Below are 18,500 nucleotides of genomic sequence, written 5' to 3'. Positions count from 1 at the left end.
GCTGGAGGGGATGTGGGCAGAAAGGAACCTTACTTCATTGTTGGTGGGAATGTAAACTTGTTCAACCACTTTGGAAAGCAGTATGGAGGTTCCTCTAGTGCTCTATCACTTTGAGCCACATCTCTGATTCTGGCTTTTTGTGGTTAATTGAAGATAAGTGTCTCATGGACTTTCTTGCCTGGGTTGGCTTTGAACCATGATTCTCAGATCTCAGACTCCTGAGTAGCTAGGATTTCAGGTGTCTGCCACCAGCACCTGGCTGAATGAATCTGTTACTCACTCATGGTTTTGCAATGTGATACATTGGTTATCTAGAAAATATTTTTTTTTTTTTGCCGGTCGTGGGGCCTGAACTCTGGGCCTGGGCGCTGTCCCTCAGCTCTTCAGCTCAAGGACAGTGCTCTACCACTTGAGCCACAGCGCCACTTCCAGCTTTTTCTGCTTATGTGGTGCTGAGGAATCGAACCCAGGGCCTCATGCATGCAAGGCAAGCACTCTACCACTGAGCCACTTTCCCAGCCCCTAGAAAATATTTGTTTACTGAATTAAAATGGTGACTCATTTCAATGAGTCAGTTGTTAATATCAAAAATGTTTCAGTCTGGGAAGTAATCAAGCTCATGTGGTGCTAAAAGTTTTTCAAAATTCGAATTGTTTTTGCTTGATAACAACTTATATCATGGTCACAACCAGTGTCAACTGTTTTCTTTGAAATGACAGACTCACTTTTCATTTTTGAGAAAAAGTCTTCCAAATGTTTTAGTTTGGAAAACCATTGTTTGTTAATAGGTCTTCAACTTAGAAGCTGTTTGAAGAATCAGCTGGTGATCACTCTGTCATACAATGCTTTTCCTTCAAACATTGCATTGGGTGTGCTGCAAAAGCACTTTGTAATTATTTCCCATTTCAGCACACAGAAATATACACATATGTAAGCTGTGCTGGTAGAGATTTAATAAATTATTCATATTGATTCATTCTGGACATTCTTACATGAAACTAGAATATTTTTCCCTATAAGTCTGGGGGGGGGGGTGAAAACATATACACTTCAACACTTCTATCTTAATTTGTTTTAAGATGGCAGGCATTTTATTCACTGTTGCTTTCATGCCATATGTATACATATTACCACAGTGATAAGGCAAATTAATGATGTTATGAAAATATTTTAACTTCATAGGCCACTGAGAGAATCTCAGAAATCAGCAGTCCTTGGATGATATTTTGGGAATTTGGGGCTTATATCCATGATCCTCAATTGTTAAGTTTGTATGAGAATTACCTGGGGAACTTGTTAAAACATTAAGCCACCTGAGCTCCATTCCCTGACTCAGTGTCTGGAGTGGGATGTGGAAATCTACAGGTTTAACAAGTTCTGTTGGTTATTTTATGCATGTGTTCTGTGGACCATACTTTAAAAGCTTTTTTCCTCTTTTTAATTGGCATATATTAGTTGTACAAAGGGTTTTCATTGTGATATTTTCATATAAGAAGTACTAAGTTGGCAATTAAGTTGGCACTTGATTGATGCTAAGGTTAAGTAGTTTTGAGTAAGCTACTCAGTCCAAAACAATGCCAAAATTTTCTGAAACTTTGTCAATATAATTGTTTTTTCATATAGAGAAGTTTGAAAATTACCATATTTCTTTTATATTATAACAAATCTCTATTGTTGCCAATATCACCTAAATCACCAACAACAAACTCCTAACTGGTCTCCAAGCTACCAATCTTAGCCCTCCAGATCATTCTCATTGCTGCCAGAGGAATTGTTGTAAAGATAAAAACCACCGAGATTATGATGAGCTTTTTAGCTTTATTTCACCTACAAAATAAAGCGCAACATCTTTTTATAAGATCTGGATTCATCTAGCTTAGATGCCCCAATTTACACCATGTAGTGCAGACTTGTCTTGAAGTTATCTGGTTTACTGGTTCCTCATTAAATTAATAACTTCAGTTAGGTACTGTGTCTTTCATCATCACATCTACAGTATCCAACTTAACACATGCCAAATAAATGTTTGACGAATATAATAATTTGATGGTGAATGCAATTTCAAGTACAATAACCCCTTCTCATCCACAATTTCACTTTCTGCAGTTTTACTTGTAGTCTAAACATATTACATGGAAAACTCAAGGCTGGAATTTGACCACTTGAGCCATACTTCCACTTTGGGCTTTTTTTTTCTGGCTGGCTTCAAACTACAATCCACAGATCTCAATCTCCTGAGTAGTTAGGTACAAGCCACAAGCTCATGGCTTCAGTTTAGTTTTTAAAGATAATTATTGTGAAGAGATGCTAAGATATACTTCTTCAAAGATGGCATATCTAGAAAGGACATGTCTGCCTAGAACATGCATATATGTAAAAATTAAACAATAATCTTCCTCTATATACCTCATGTTTAGCGTGATGCTTACTGACACAGTGATAACTCTGGAAATGACTATATTGTCAGAGTTGCTCTAATGATGGCAATAATCCTTTACCAACTTGGGGATTGACTATATCTGTTTTAGATTTATTGTGAAAATGCTAGGAAAAATACTGTGTCAGTCCTAAAGTCAAATTCTAACATTGTCATTCTGGATCACCATTCTGGAAACTGGTTGTTTGGGCACATAAAAGGAGATTCAGAGCATAAAAGAGAAAGAACCCTTAAAGTACCTGGAACAGGCATCTATACAACCTTAAAATTATGTTGGCACTAAGGAAAAGAAAGAAAGATACACTACCACAAGATACTATATATATTGTTTAATGAATAAATAGGGTATTGCGTAATTACATAAAAATTTTATGCTAATATTGTTATTGTTTTGTTGAGGTAAGATCTGTAGGAGCTAAATTCATCATATGTTACTGCTGCTTATTGTTTTCTGGAGGAATGCTAGTCAGTAAACTTTACAGCATCAATGTATTCAATCCAGGAGGATAATAAACTGCTATATCCAAAGTTGTAAAGAGTGATAAGACTAGTTGATAGAATGGGGTGAAGCAACTGCTGCTGAACATGATATATGCAAAAGGTGAAAATAATCAGAAATATGTTATTTGCTGGACAGTAAAAAATAGGTAAGCAGATAGAGGACATTAGGGCTTCTGGGAAAGAAAACTTACACACGTGTCTGAAATTATGGTGATACTTATGCTCTGTGTTCATTAGCTTGGTTTTTGTATAATATAATGCTTTGGGAACTAATTGCTGTTGTATCCAAGGGAAATATATATGGGAATAGCATCAGGTCATAACATATAGACTTAGGATGAAACTGCAATATGGCCCCTGTCAATTGCTACTTTACTCTCACCCTTTCATCTCAGGTGGAATTAGAAAAAAAAATTATTCTGTACCTTAAATATTGCCCAGATTTTTGGGGACAGTATTGGGGTTTGAATTCAGAGTCTTTACCTTGCTAGGCAAGTGTTTGAACACTTGAATCATGATCCAGTCATGTTTGTTTTAGTTTTTCTCCAGATAGGGTCTCACACTTTTTGCCTGGTCTGACAATGGATTACAATCCTACTATCAAACACTTTAGTATATTAGGGTTATAGGTCTTTGCAACCATACCCAGTCCTAGATATGAAAGGACAATAGCCTTTATCAGCTAGACTGAGTTAGTCAGATAATTTAAATAACTTAAAAAGGTATAACAGTTTATTTTGGCTAACATTTCAGAGGCTTCAGTTCATGGTCACTTTGCCTGAGTGCATGGACTTGTAGAAGGAGAAATACCATAGTGAGAAGTGCATGGTGGAATAAATCTACTCATCTCATGGTGGCCAGGAAGCAGAGAGACAGGAGGAAGGATAAAGGCCCAAATATCCCCCTTCAAGGGCATATCGTTCCTCTAGGCCCTATCTCCTGAAGACTCCATCACTTCCCAATGCACCACAGGTTGGGGAGCAAACATTTTTTGGGGGGGACATACCAGATCCAAACTGTAACACAGACTAAAATATTAGTAGCAAGACAAAAATGTAATCAAGCTTGATAATGTGAGCTCTCTGAAAGAAAAGACTATACTATTATTTATTTATTGCTTTTTCAATTCTATCCTCATACCACAACATACAGCACAGTGCTGGTCATGAAATGGAGTCAAAATTGGGCTTGAACTCAGGTCTTAGGCTCTGTCCCTGAGCTTTTTTGCTCAAGGCTAGTGATCTAACACTTTGAGCCACAGCACCACTTCTGAGTTTCTGGTGGTTACTTAGAGATAAGAGTCTCACAGACTTTCTTGCCTGGGGTGGCTTTGAACTGCAGTCTTCAGATATCAGCCTCCTGAGTAGCCAGGATTACAGGCATGAGTCACCAGTACCCAGCTGTAATCAAATATCATAGAAGCTAGCCTCTCCACTATGGCCCATATATTAATAATAAAACCCCCACAAACCTATATACCTGTTTTTATTCTTTCATAATACATTGCTTTAAATATAAACTATCCTGACATAAAAGGTTCAAAGACATATAACTAAATGTTTGTCATACAGTTAAAAACATTGTGTAACTCTATTGGTTTAGTCACTTTCTAACAGGTACAGGACTTAGATTCAGTGACATTGTGAAGCTAGCCTAAAAGCAAAATAATACAAGCCCCTTATTCTCCCAAAAAATATAAAGGAGAAGGCAGAAATTATCAAGTACATGACAATCACTGTGTCTTAAATTGTATTTTAGTTAAGTACTTGGAGATAAGAAGGGTTCTATAGTTAAACAAATTCAGAAAATAATACATTAAACAAAGTTGAACATGGTTTCTTCAGCAGTTTAGAAGCCCTGAGGAATGTTGCAGTGATAAAGTATTGCCAGTCACCAAGACTGGACTACAGATGAGGGGGGAGGAGGAGGTTAAGTCATTTTTATTTTTTACCATACCACAGTATGCACTAATTATTTTACTTATATCATCTAATTTACCCTTCATAATAACCATATAAGGTGGATACAATTATTATTCTCCAACCCATAGGGGTGGAACTGAGTTTTAAAGAGATTAATTTGGCAAATACCACAACTTTTCTTCATGATTCAGTTTGTGTCTAAATACAAATGTATCTGATTCCCAAATCTCCTCTCTTTACCACTGTACCAGCAAAAGGACTATAGCCATTTTTATTTTGTTGGAGCCCAATCTATTTTTTCCAATTTTTCCTTAGTGAATATTAACTACACAAAAGGGTTTCATTGTATTATTTCCATAAAGCATGTAATAGACTTTTATCAAACTCATCCTGTGTATAACTTTCATACTGTATTATATTGATTTTAAGGTGCTTCTATTTCTTAAAATGAAAATACACAGAAGAGAAAGAAGACAAGACAGTTGTTTCCACTTTTTGATTATGTGATTTTCCCCCAGCATTTCTCAGTAATTGCTCAGAAAAAATTACAATATGAATGGAGTACTACTGTACTCCTACTGCCTATAAAACAATTATATATTTGAATCTGTGGTAGCAAACAGCTGTGATAACCAAAGAAGTATTATGTTAATTAGTACCTAAGTTGCTAACAAGGTTTAGAGAACTAATATTCTCTAATTGCTCACTCTATGCCTAGCACTTTATTTACAACACCATAGAACAAAGTCATTACCATGTCTTTTTTTATGAGTAAGATAAATGAGGTACAGGTTAGCAACCTGCCAAATTATCACATATTTATTCATTGATAGAACTGGAACTCAAGCCAAGCAATGTGAGTCAAGGACACCTGTTCTTGCATTGTAATATGCTATCTTCCAATTTCAAATGGAATATACTCACCTTTGGTACAACAGATTGAAATAAAAATAGAGCAATCATGTAGCTTTGCTTACCATCAAAGGATAAGCTGTTGGCTTTATTTACATTACTCAGGTAAGTCATTCCCTTGTGTTGTTAGTCAGGCCAACTAAAAAGCATCAGCCAGACAGTAACAGCAAAACAAGAGTGGCTTGGTGGTTAGAAAAAGGGAGGTGACTGGTGATTTTACACTGATTACTTTCATTCTCTCATATCTTGCCTTCTTGTCAAAATGGTGGTGGAAAACAAGAATTCAATACAAACACCTTCATGAAAAGTACTTTGGTATAAATGTTAGATACTGATTGCTGCTGGTTCTATGAATGAAAACCTCACTCAAAATAATCACATTTTTCTAGTCTTCAGTCAAATGGCTGTTGAAATCCTTTAAAATGAAAAAAAATGTATTTGAAAATGTACTGATGGCTAAGCTGAGTCATAACTAAGATATATTTGCACAGCTTTGGAGAAAACTACAAATGTTATAAAAATAAACTAACATGGAGAGTCCTTGAGATGAGATAACGTGGAAAAAGAGAGGTAGAACTGAGTATGTAGAGAGAGCTTTTTAGACCAGCCCCGTGAAGAAGCAGATAATAAACTAAATGTTACAGAACAATCATTAAGAAGAACAACTATAATAGAAACACCTAAAGGTTTATATTTCCAAAGTTTATTTGTAAGCTAATTGTTTGGAACTAGAAACAACATCTTTCCCATAGTAATATTGCTAAATGATGTTCAAATTTCCAACAGAGCCCACAGATTATTTTTTTATTTTTTGCCAGTCATGGGGCTTGAACTCTGGGCCTGGGTTCTGTCCCCCAGCTCTTCAGCTCAAGGCTAGTACTCTACCATTTGAACCACAGCACCACTGCTGGTTTTTTCTGTTTATGTGGTGCTGAGGAATTGAACCCAGGGCCTCATGCATTCAAGGTACTTTACCACTGAGCCACCTTCCCAGCTCTCCCACAGATTATTGCATGATAAAATGCTTTATGGATTGAAAATTGCAAAGCAAATAGAAATCATTTAATCTAAATTTGTAATTAAAGTTTTAGAAATAATATCACCATACTACTTAAAGCACAACAAACATAAGCATTTAAATTTATCTTGAATAGTGGAACATGAGAAAATACCTGGTTAATCAGGAGGATCACATGGTTGATTGGAGGTTTGGGTGGAGATTGGAGGAGTGAATACATACACAGTGAAGGACATTGGCTACTGAGAGCACTGGCTTGTTATGGGAAATTTCTTTTCCAAAGAATTGGAATCATAGAGTAGGAAGCAACATTTTTTAAAAATTTTATTGTCAAGGTGATGTTCAGAGGGCTTACAGTTATATAAGTAAGGTAGTGATTATATTTCTTGTCTAACTTTTTACCCCTTCACTAGTTTTTCTCCCTTTTTTCCTCCTCCCCATTCCCCCCTCCCAAATTGTACAGATCATTTCCAACATATTGTTTTGTGAGTATCACTGTTACATAGGTTCCTCCTTTGGGAAACAACATTTTTAAAAAGAAAAAGGAAAAGGAAAAGGGAAGGAGAGAGAGAGACAGAGAGAGACAGAAACAGGGAGAGAATGATAATAAATGTGTGTGACAGTGAGAAAGAAAGAGAGGGGTGTGAGTACCTGAGTTAGAATTAGTGAGGTTATGCAGGACTAAGTAAGTGTGTAGAAAAGTAGGGCACACAATAAATAAGTGGGCTAAAGACTTAAAGAGAAACTTCTCTGAAGAAGAAAGAAGGATGGCCAATAGACACATGAAGAAATGCTCAACATCCCTAGCAATAAAAGAATTGCAATTCAAACCACATTGAGATACCATCTCACTCCAGTTAGAATGGCAAAAATCAGGAACTCTAACAACAACAGATGCTGGAGGGGATGTGGTCAGAAGGGAACCTTACTTCATTGTTGGTGGGAATGTAAACTTGTTCAACCACTTTGGAAAGCAGTATGGAGGCTCCTCAAAAGACTTCACATAGAGCTCCCTATGACCCAGCAATCCCACTTTTGGGCATTTACCCAAATGTTTACAAACAAGACCACACTAAAGCTACCAGCACAACTATGTTTATTGCAGCATTATTTACCATAGCTAAGATATGGAACCAACCCAGATGCCCCTCAGTAGATGAATGGATCAAGAAAATGTGGTATATATACACAATGGAATTCTATGCCTCCATCAGAAAGAATGACATTGCCCCATTTGTTAGGAAATGGAAAAACTTGGAAAAAATGATATTAAGTGAAGTAAGCCAGGCCATGGTTTCCCTTATTTGCAATATCTAGTATATGTATGAGTCAAGCGGAAAAGGTCAGATAATGTGATGTTAGGAAAATGAACCCTTAGATATGTATTTTAATGTTTTTTCTTTCATGCATTTGTTTCTAACACAGTTATAAGATTATCTCTTTGTTGCTTTGTATGTCCCTCCCCCACAGTATAACCCCTGCTTTCACTATATTTGATGTCAGTATAACTTGTGGAGGAGATGGGGAAAAACAAGTTGTTTAAGGATACAGGTGGACCTGTTGCAACAATGAGAAGTACAAGTTGTCATGTCGAAAACCAGCTTTACAACTTTGGTGCGAGGGGGGAGGGGGGGGATTGTTTGGGGGGGTGGGGGGAGGCTGGGAAGGGATGTGAAGGGTAAACAAAGGAGGAGGCTGCAATGCTTGATAAGAAATGTATGCATTATCCTGCCCATGTAATTGTAACCCCTCTGTACAATATGTTCACAAAAAATTAAATTAAATTTAAAAAAAAGAAAAGAAAAGAAAAGAAAAGTAGGGCACAAAAAGCATCTTAAAAAGAAGTGGCACCAATGCAGCTCTTGATTTTAATAGCTTCATATGCAAACCACCAACTGGTAGTTTCATATAGCAGAATGTAATTTCAAGGGAAATTAACAAGTAATTCAAGTTTAATGTGCTTAAATGTTCTAAATATCATTAATAAAGTATAAAATAAGAACACCATGATTCCTCTCTGCTCTTACTTCTAACAAAATTTCTTACCCTTTTCTACAATGACAAAAGCTACCTTCATCAGAGAATTTAGTGTCTCATTTATCAATATATTGAATTCTTCATACTAAACCATTAAATTTAAATTTAGCAGTAGTCTTAAAAGTATTGAATGCTAGTGTGATTACACAGTCCTCTTCTGGGAAGGATACAAAAATAAAAAAAGAAAGTGAGGTACGTATGCTTCTATGTTGTTAAGGGAGGATAAAGAAGAAAAGATAGATGGAAGGTTGAGGTTCAAAGCCAGCCCAGGCACAATAACTAGGGAATCCATCTCAATTTAACCATCAAAAACTTGTGGTTAAAATGTAGGAGTGCCATCCCCGAGCAAGTAAGCTAAGCAAGAATGCAAGGCCCTCAGTTCAAGCCTTAAGATATAGAATAGTGATGCAATGGATTAAAAAAAAAGAGAATCACTCTGTTTTAAAACAGACTCAGTCCTTAAAGTTCTTTAGTGTTGAAGGCTCATTTTACATTTGATGAAACCATTAGTGTTAATAAAAAATGTTCATACTAACAATCATATTACCTAGATCTATTGAAAAGACCATTCTTAAGTTCTCTGAATAGTCTAAAAATAATTTCTATGATCAGATATGCTTTGTTCCCCAATGTTGCTATAGTCACATTACCAACTCTTCCTTTAGGATTAATCAACACTATTGTATTACCTGGGATCTTTTAAATAACTTTCTGAGTATAAAAGAAGCATATACCTGTACTAGGAAATTCAGAAAATAAAGACATAATAAGGAGAGAACGTTCATCATCAAACTTTCTCTAACAATGATAGTATGATGGGGTATTTTCTTTTTAACAGCTAAGATAGTGTTTAACTGCAGGTAGCATTTAACTAAGCTACCTTACCATTTTGTCTGAAACGATAAGCAAATGTGTACAGAGAGTCATAAATACAGAAGCTCTATTATCATTGTCCTTGAAAAAGTGTCAGAGTTAGTTCCAGTGACTCATGCATGTAGTCCTAGATACTCAATTGGTTGAGATCTGGAGGATCATAATTAAATCCAGCCTAGGGAAGAAAAGTCCTTGAGTCCGCATTTTCAAAATAACCAGAAAAAAACTGGGCTAGAGATGTGACTCAAGTAGTAGAGTGCCACCTAGCAAGCAGGAGGCCCAGATAGGGTTCAGACTCTAGTACTACCAAAAAAAAATCAAACTAAAAAGGTTAACTCAAAGCCATGGATTGGTACTTAACATGATAATTACAGTATAAAATCCAAATAATTCACAGAATCTGAACCTAAGAACCTGCATCAGTTCAGCATGGATCACCAACCTTTCTTTTCCTAGGAAATCAATGTTATAGTAAGCCTACTGGTGAATTCAAGCAGTATCTACATAACCTGATGTATAAAAGGGCATACAAACAGTTGAAAAAGAAAAGAGCAGGAAATGGAATAATAACAAAGAGCTCTTATATAGAGCTACAAGGTGGGTGTTGTATTTACAAAATGTGGCAACTCTGAACTTAGTACTGGCATAAAAATATGCAAGCACTGTGTACTCAATAATCATTCCCTACAGTTTGTACCTGAGGATTCCACTGTAGCCTGGCCTGATGCAACAAAGGAGACTGTTTCTGTGACTGATTGGGCTTCAATCACATGGTACAAGTGTACCATTTCACACAGGTCTGGAAATATTCTACTGAGGGCTGGTTACACAGGTGTTTTCACTTTGTGAAAATCCATTGTACTATGAACTCATGATTCATAAACCTTTTTAATATGTTTCTTATACCTCAGTAAAATGTGCATGTATAAAATTCTTCATCTCCAGAAAATTTTGTGGTAGCCTATCAATTAAACTTTGGGAAAATCCTGACAATCAGTGGCCCTGACTTTAAAAAAAAGCCATTTCAGTCAGCAAGGTACAACTTAACCAATCAATAGGGAAACAGAGCAAACTTCAATTGGGAAAAAGACATCACCTATGGAAATACTGGGAGAGAAGAGAAACAAAAGCACACATGATTATCAAATCCTTCAAAACCCAGGTCACAATATCCAAGTATATGGGTTAGATGAGACACAATTTAGGGCTAGTAGATGCATTTTATCATAGTTCCATGGGGCAGATTTTTGTTTTAAGTGCCCCAGTTCATATCCCTCCCCATCAGGTTGTTGTAATTTTTTCTGATGGCTAATGGAAGAGAAGTTCAATTTTCAATCTCTAAGTCAATGGCAATGACCTTCAATTACAAGAACACATTTTTTTCTATTTTTAATTTCACAAGGAATATTTACAGTAAAAAGTACTGGGAAGTATTGTGGCATGATAATTGGGCTGTAGCTTACACAGTAATTTAAAATTGTGTGTGTGTGTGTGTGTGTGTGTGTGTATGTGTGTGTGTGTGTCTAGATAGAGACTGGAAAAGCATAAAAGAAAGTGATGGCAAAACACTAATATGCTAAAATGGTCACATTTACAGATTTGTATGTCTTAATGTTTTCATATTTTCTTCATGCTACATTAATAATAAAAATTAACCATAAAGGTAAAATGCAAAGCTATGCTTATGCATGAGAAAAGAGATAAGGCAAAAATATTAGTAATGCTTATGTCAGAATTGTGAAATTAAGAGTAACTTGTTATGATTCTTTATATCTTTCAAGTTTTCTCCAAGAATGATAATTAACTTTTTAATCAAAAAGTCACTGAGAAAATGTCCTTGGTACTCTCTGATCTTTACACGATTGAAAATTAAGAAGAACAATGACAAGGACAAACAGATAGGGACATGAAAATAAATGTAGCAATTTATGGGTAATGACATACATTATCTAGAGACCAAAGGGAGGAAATTCTTTATGTGGTATAAAACCAATTTGCTAGTTAACCTATATTCCTCTCCATTCCTTCTTTTGCAAAGGGTATTTCATGTTATGGAATGCAAAGCAATGTTCACCAACATGCTCAATGGAAGCATTTTAACTGGAGATATAAATTGGGAATTGATGTAAATAGGAGACTAGGAGGATTGTGGTTCCAGGTGAGTTCAGGCTGAAAAATCTGTGAGATTCTATCTCATTGGAGAGAAACTAAATGCTGTGGTACACCTGTGATCCCAACAATGCCAGAAAGCATAAAGTAGGTAGATCATGGTTGAAGCACAAACTTGGCAGGAAGTGAGATACTCAAAAATAATAAATGTGGCTGGAGGTATGGCTCAGCAGTAGAATGTCTGTCTGATAAGTAGAAGGCCCTGAATTCAAACCTAGTATTGTAAAAAAAAAAAAGCAGCACAGGGAAAAACTCAATGTAAAACTAAAATTCATTTGTAATTTCCTTACTAACTGGTTCGTACTGTCATTAATAAGCCATACAATTTATAGCCATGTATGGTGGTACATGTTTTCATGGAATCGCAGCACTTGGGAAGCTGAGGCAGGATCATGAATTCTAAGCCGGAGCTACATAGTGATACTTCATTCTCAAAAATAAAAAACAAAAGCTCTACAAATTGCCTATGATGATGATCAGTACAGAAACCAGGGAGCCCATCATCTTGAAGAATTCACATACATTTATTTATACGTTCTTCTTACTCCTAGAGTTCACATTCCTTAACAGGACAGGAATTAAGGTTCTACCTTAATTTGTGTACTCAGACAAAAAAATCCCAGGACATAGTCACCCTTGATAAATTCTCAATAAATTGAATTCCAATCTCCTTCCTTAGATACTTTGTGAGTGAATCTGATGACCTTCTGGCTCTAGAATTCTTGTTTTTTAAGATAATTTAACCAGCATTTCTAGAGCACATAAAAAACAAACGTTCCTATGATGAATCTGAAGATACAATATAATATGATTAAAATCCAGTAGGAAGGTAAAATATGTAAACAAATAACCACCAGCAAAATGCAGACAGTGCTAAAAGAGATAAAGCCCTATGAGAACAAAAGGATTACTGTGGTTTAGTTGTGGGCTGTAGTGGTAAGAGCAAAAGAGGGAATGGTAGAGAAACACCACCACATAGTACCCATCAGTGTGTATAATCATTATTTGTTAATTAAAAATACAATAAAACTAAAGTTTAGAAAACAACAAAAGATAGTCTTTGAGGATTGGGAAGTATTTGTAGTGCATTTTGAAAGATTGTGGGGGCTTGCCCAGCAAAATACAAAAGAGGGGGTGTCCAGGCAACATCAGAAGTACATGCAAACAAATAATGGGGAAGGATAGAGAATGTGAAGTAATGAACAGAGGAGAACATGGATAGAAAGCTTGGAATGTAATCTATGAGTAGTTTATGAGTCTTGTATGCTATGCTGAGCAATGTTGTCTTAAATTTATAAGCAGTGGCATCTATGTGATTGGAGCAGCATCCTGGTGGCAAGGAATGGAGGTGGGAAATGCCTGCAGGGAGAATACAAGTTTCAGGCAGGAAGACCAATAAGGAATCTAAGTATAATTTCCTATGAGAAGATTCAAACTGAAAGCAAGTTAATAATAGATGCAAAGGATAAAGGGACATATGTGAGAAAATTTAAAGTAGTAGAATCAAGTAGATATCAGGTTGGGTACAGTGGTACACATCTGTAATCTTATCTACTCAGGAGAAAATTGTGTTTGGAGGCAAGTGCAGGTAAAAAGTTAGTGAGACCTCATCTCAGTAAGTAAGCTTTAGCTTGGCCATATGCTTGTGGCCATAAATATGAGAATAATACTCTGAAGCTGTCCCAGGGAAAATATAAGATTGTTTCTGAAAAACGACTGAAGCAAAAGCATGGGAGTGGCTTAAGTGGTAGGGCCCTTACCCAGGAAGAGTGAGGCCCTAAGTTTCTAACCCCAGTTTCCCTCACCAAAAAAGACTCGATTAGACACCACAACCATTTATTAGAAGGGGGAGTTATGGGAACATTTGATGCAAAGGAGAAGAGTTATTAGATGAATGAGTTAATAAAATAGTAATGACACAAAAGAGAGGCAAGAGAAACAAGAAACTGGAAGAGTTTTAAAGGAGTAGTCAACATTGAGAAACAGTGCTATAGTGATATCAGGAATGACAATTCTGGAAAGAGACTCAGGGATGATTTGGGGAGGCTACTCTGTATCAGTAAATCATTACCACTCAGCATTCTGTGGGCCTTTTGTTCTACTGAAAAATGTTATTTTCAAAGTCAAAATCCTGGGGATGGAAGTATAACCACTTACTGAAAAATAGTTGAGAAAATATTGTCTATACAATACAATCTCAAAATTTTCTGTGGGCTGGATACCAGTGGCTCATGCCTGTAATTCTAGCTCCTTAAGAGACTGAGATCTGAGGATCACAGTTCAAAGCCAGCCTGGACAAGAAAGCCTGTGAGACTGTTTAACTACCTAAAAACTAGAAGTGAAGTGTGGCTCCAACAGGTAGAGGCCCCAGTAATCAGCATACACACATTCTCTCTCTCTCTCTCCCTCTCTCTCTCTCTCTGTCCCCCCCTCTCTCTTTCTCTCTCTCTCTCTGAAGGGAAATTTGGTTGCTAAATGGAGTAAAAAGCAATTATTGAAGAAAAGAATGGCAAACCTTGGAGGGCCCGAAGATCGTTTGCTAGTGAGAAAAATTCAGTCTACCCTTCCTATTCTTGAAGAGTTCAAGTTAGGATTTGGGTGTTGACTTTGAAGTATTCATACAACTCATTTTCAAATTATGTTCTTCAAATACAGGATTCAATGTTCATTTTTCAACATTCATTTTGTAAAACACATTTAATTAGTTTTACAGTGATTAAAAAGGTAAAAGTATATTCCAGATGCTATGCTCTACATTTTATCTATATTATGCCATTTAATCCTAGAAACCTTTTGAGGCAAATTTATTATTATGCTCATCTTACATAGGAGAAAGCCAAGAGAAATAAAATATCTAGCATGAGAGTTTTAAAATGTGAAATGGCAAAGCTCTTCCTCTTAAACTAACAGCCTCTGCTGTCTTTCAAGAATGCATATAAATTGCTTTCTTCATTAAAGTGTATCCCTTCCCATTAGAGACCACCAAGTCATCAATATGAACTGCTTCACTTCATTCACTTTTTAAAATAGCCCTCCAGGAATAATGTTTCTCCAGCTACCCTCTTAAAGATGTTTCAAGTTCTTGTAAATGTGACACGAATGAGGAAGTTTGTAGCTCTTTCAATAAATTCATGCCTGCACATGTTGACTCCAGGAAAATTGGAGAAGCAAGTACACACACCACTTCAACCCATAGTCTGTGCTCAATTAGACAGCAGGCAAAGCTTGGGCCTATCTGCCTGAGGAAAGAACAGTTTGTTGTGCAATAGGGAGAGCAATAGAGTATGTTTAACGTGTCTCATTGTGACGATCTACATTTTAAATAGCTTTAGTGCTTACTGTGTTTTGGGTGCCCCTTATATGATTTTCATATTTAAGGTAGGAACTTTGACTACTAATGCAAGTTTGAATCCAAAACTTCCTCCTAGTTTCCTAGGTTTCTGGTTTCATTTGATTGAAATATATATCTATATATCTATATATATCTCCTGAGATTTCAAGGCAAACTGTTAATAAACATCTATCATTTGTAATATGAATCAGGATTGTCTGAATCCTTTGCTGTCAAAATAAAATTCACAGGCAAAATTGCAGGGGTTGAGGTCAGGTTGCAGCAATACCTTTTGTGATATTTTGGTGTACATAAAAAACAGCCTGTGGGGCTGGGAATGTGGCTTAGTGGTAGAGTGCTTCCTTAGCATGCAGGAAGCCCTGGGTTCAATTCCTCAGTATCACGTAAACAGAAAAAGCCAGAAGTGGTGCTGTGGCTCAAGTGGTAGAGTGCTAGCCTTGAACTAAAGCAGCTCAGGGACAGTGCCCAGGCCCTGTACTGTTCAAGCTCCAGGACTGGCAAAACAAAACAAAACAACCCCCCAAGCTTCATCTTTCTAACTGATTGCTCTTCATCAGTGGCTTGCCCTGTAGTAAACAAAAATAAATCAAAGCAACTTTTCTAAGCCAGTTTGTTCTGTAACTTGAACTTCATGGTCACAGAACATTGGTAGGTGAAAGTGTGGATACTCACTACAAACTCCAAAAGAGGAAAAACATCAAACCATGCCCCTTTGAGAGTGGTGGAAGAGAAATTCTCCAAACAGAAAAGACAATAATGGGTTTCCACATATGGTGGCCCCCACATAGCCCACAGCAATATATAATAAATCAATCAGCACTTAAACCTCAGTCCTACCTTCCTGCCACTATAATCCATGGCAACTTTTTTTGACCACTTATTAAAAAAGAAACCTTATGGCTACTGTCACTAGTGAGTAAAGGAAACAACATAGCACTTTCTAAACAAATATTCGATAATACACATGGCTGAAATAGAAAGTGATTTTTCCTCCTTGCATTGAATAGTCGTTTCTCTAGGGATTCAAGGGAAGAAATGTGATTTTCTACCTCAATAATTTGCAGCTTTTTTGTATAGTTAGCTTAATGGCAGTATTTGCTAAGCCATCATCTTGGGCAATTTAAATTTCTAAAGTATCAAAATACATTCTGAATCTGTAGGATTTATTCCTTTTTGGTACCTGAAACACAATAGCCTTAATTAGATTCCCAGTGTGCTCATGTCTTCAATAGTGGAATAATCATACATTTGTGCATTAAATTTTGCATCATCCTAGCCTTAACCTATTATGACAAATGACCTTTACTGGCCATTTAGTATCTGTTAGATGTTTTATATATAGTATTCTTAATAATCATAGCAACATAAATATTACCTCCATGCTACAGATGAGGAAACCAAGACTCAGGAAAGTTAAAGAATTTATCCATTAAAAAAAAAAAGAATTTATCCAAGATCACAAATCCAGAATTTGATCCCAATCTTGACTACAGGGCTTTTTCTATTACACCCTATTTACATGATATCTTATAAAGCATAACCCAAAATCAGATTTTTCAGAGGGAAATAAAAGCACTGATACAAAACATTTGGGAGTTGAGACCACTAAGAATTCAGGAGATATTTACATCTTACCTTATAAAGCATAAAGTAAGATATAAATAGATTACTTAGCACATAGTAGGAACTCAACAAAAGTTAACTTTGTTTCCTAAAATTATCAGGTCAATATCTTTAACAAAAATGCAATGAAAGCCAGGCGCTGGTGGCTCATGCCTGTAATCCTAGCTACTCAGGAGGCTGAGATCTGAGGATCGCGGTTCAAAGCCAGCCCGGGCAGGAAAGACCGTGAGACTCCTATCTCCAATAAACCACCAGAAAACCGGAAGTGGTGCTGTAGAGTGCTCGCCTTGAGCTGAAGAGCTGAGGGACAGCGCCCAGGCCCAGAGTTCAAGCCCCACGACTGATAAAAAAAAATGCAATGAAAATGATCACAGTAGGAACTCTCTAATTAAGGAATACTCAATTATAAATCATTCATGCAAGTGAATCTCCTTTGGAGGAGACAAAGTCAAATCTTTGTACTTAGCCAACTGAAATGTAAATACTATATTTACTAAGCCTCCACATTAAGTATTACTGGCCTTTAAAAAGTAATTTCATTCTAATCAATGCATTATCAACCAAGAGAGATAGTTTGCTCTTTTAATTAATGAACTAAATCTAAGAATCCCATTTTACAGCAGGAAAGGATCACAGAGTTTATCCAGTTCACTTTTATCTAGGCATGCTCTACTAACTTGGTGTCCACCCTTACACATCTATACCACTATTTGACATGTATGTTGTACGAGGTCACAAAGCTGATAGAAGCCAAGAAGGGGCTCAAAGAAGTCCAATCTCTTGAGTCCCACCTGAGTGCTCTTTGCTGTATGCTAGTGCTCTCTAAGCAGAGCTAGTCAGAGTGCTTTTAAAAAAAACCTTTAGTAGTTAAGGAGATTCATCTCTGCAGTGACTGATTCAGATCAGCTAACCTTTAGATATACTGTCCTAGACAATTAAGGGTTTATTTCATTTCTACTCTCAAGGCAAACCTGTGGATAAGTTCTTTTTTTTAAATCATCCATAATTCTTTGACTCATGAGGACACCTAGACTCAAAAAGATTTCAAATAAGTTGTCCAAGGTCATGGAGTAAGCAATGAGGCAGAAATTGGAATCAAGGTCTAACTTGAGGCCCAGCTCTTTGCAACCACAATATATTGCTATTACATTCCCTTCCTTTTTCTCCCCCAGTTCTTTGTCCTTCAGGGCCCAAGATCAATATATGCATATAGTATGGATACCTAATCACAAATAGATTTCTGGAAAGGATAACTTGGGGAAGGATAGTCACCCACAGCAGTTCTGCAATTTAAGAACTACCTTGACTCCTTTTGCAAAGCCGAGGCCTTTGCTATATTCATGCATAATAAACCTTGCTTTTTTTTTTTTTTTAGTAACACTAATCATCTGTTTGGGAACCCAATAACCTAAATCAGATTTTTTTTTTTCCAGAGGCAAACAAAAGCACTGATACTAAACAATCATTTGGGACTTGAGACCACTGGGCAGAGAATAATCCAGGAGCTGACAAAGTTTCCACTAAAATCGCAGAGAGGTTAACTAGGGTGCAGTAATACAATCTTGTACCTGATATCTCGGAAACAAGGGGAGAAAAACGGAAAGAGGAGGGGAAAATCTGGTTTTATGCAGCAAAGAGTGAGGGAAAAAGAGATTT

General features: G+C 36.5%; 1 protein-coding gene across 1 annotated transcript in view; it reads right to left on the bottom strand.

Annotated features, from left to right (window-relative positions):
- Window positions 1-18,500, bottom strand: part of Rnf128 (ring finger protein 128, E3 ubiquitin protein ligase) — a 65,473-nt gene that overhangs the window by 45,858 nt on the left and 1,115 nt on the right. The gene's annotated exons all lie outside the window — the stretch shown is intronic.

Source organism: Dipodomys ordii, unplaced genomic scaffold (genome assembly GCF_000151885.1).
Source record: "Dipodomys ordii isolate 6190 unplaced genomic scaffold, Dord_2.0 Scaffold88, whole genome shotgun sequence".
In the NCBI taxonomy this organism is placed as follows: domain Eukaryota; kingdom Metazoa; phylum Chordata; class Mammalia; order Rodentia; family Heteromyidae; genus Dipodomys; species Dipodomys ordii.
Note: the sequence above shows the minus strand (reverse complement) of the source record. Positions and strands in the feature narration are given on the sequence as shown.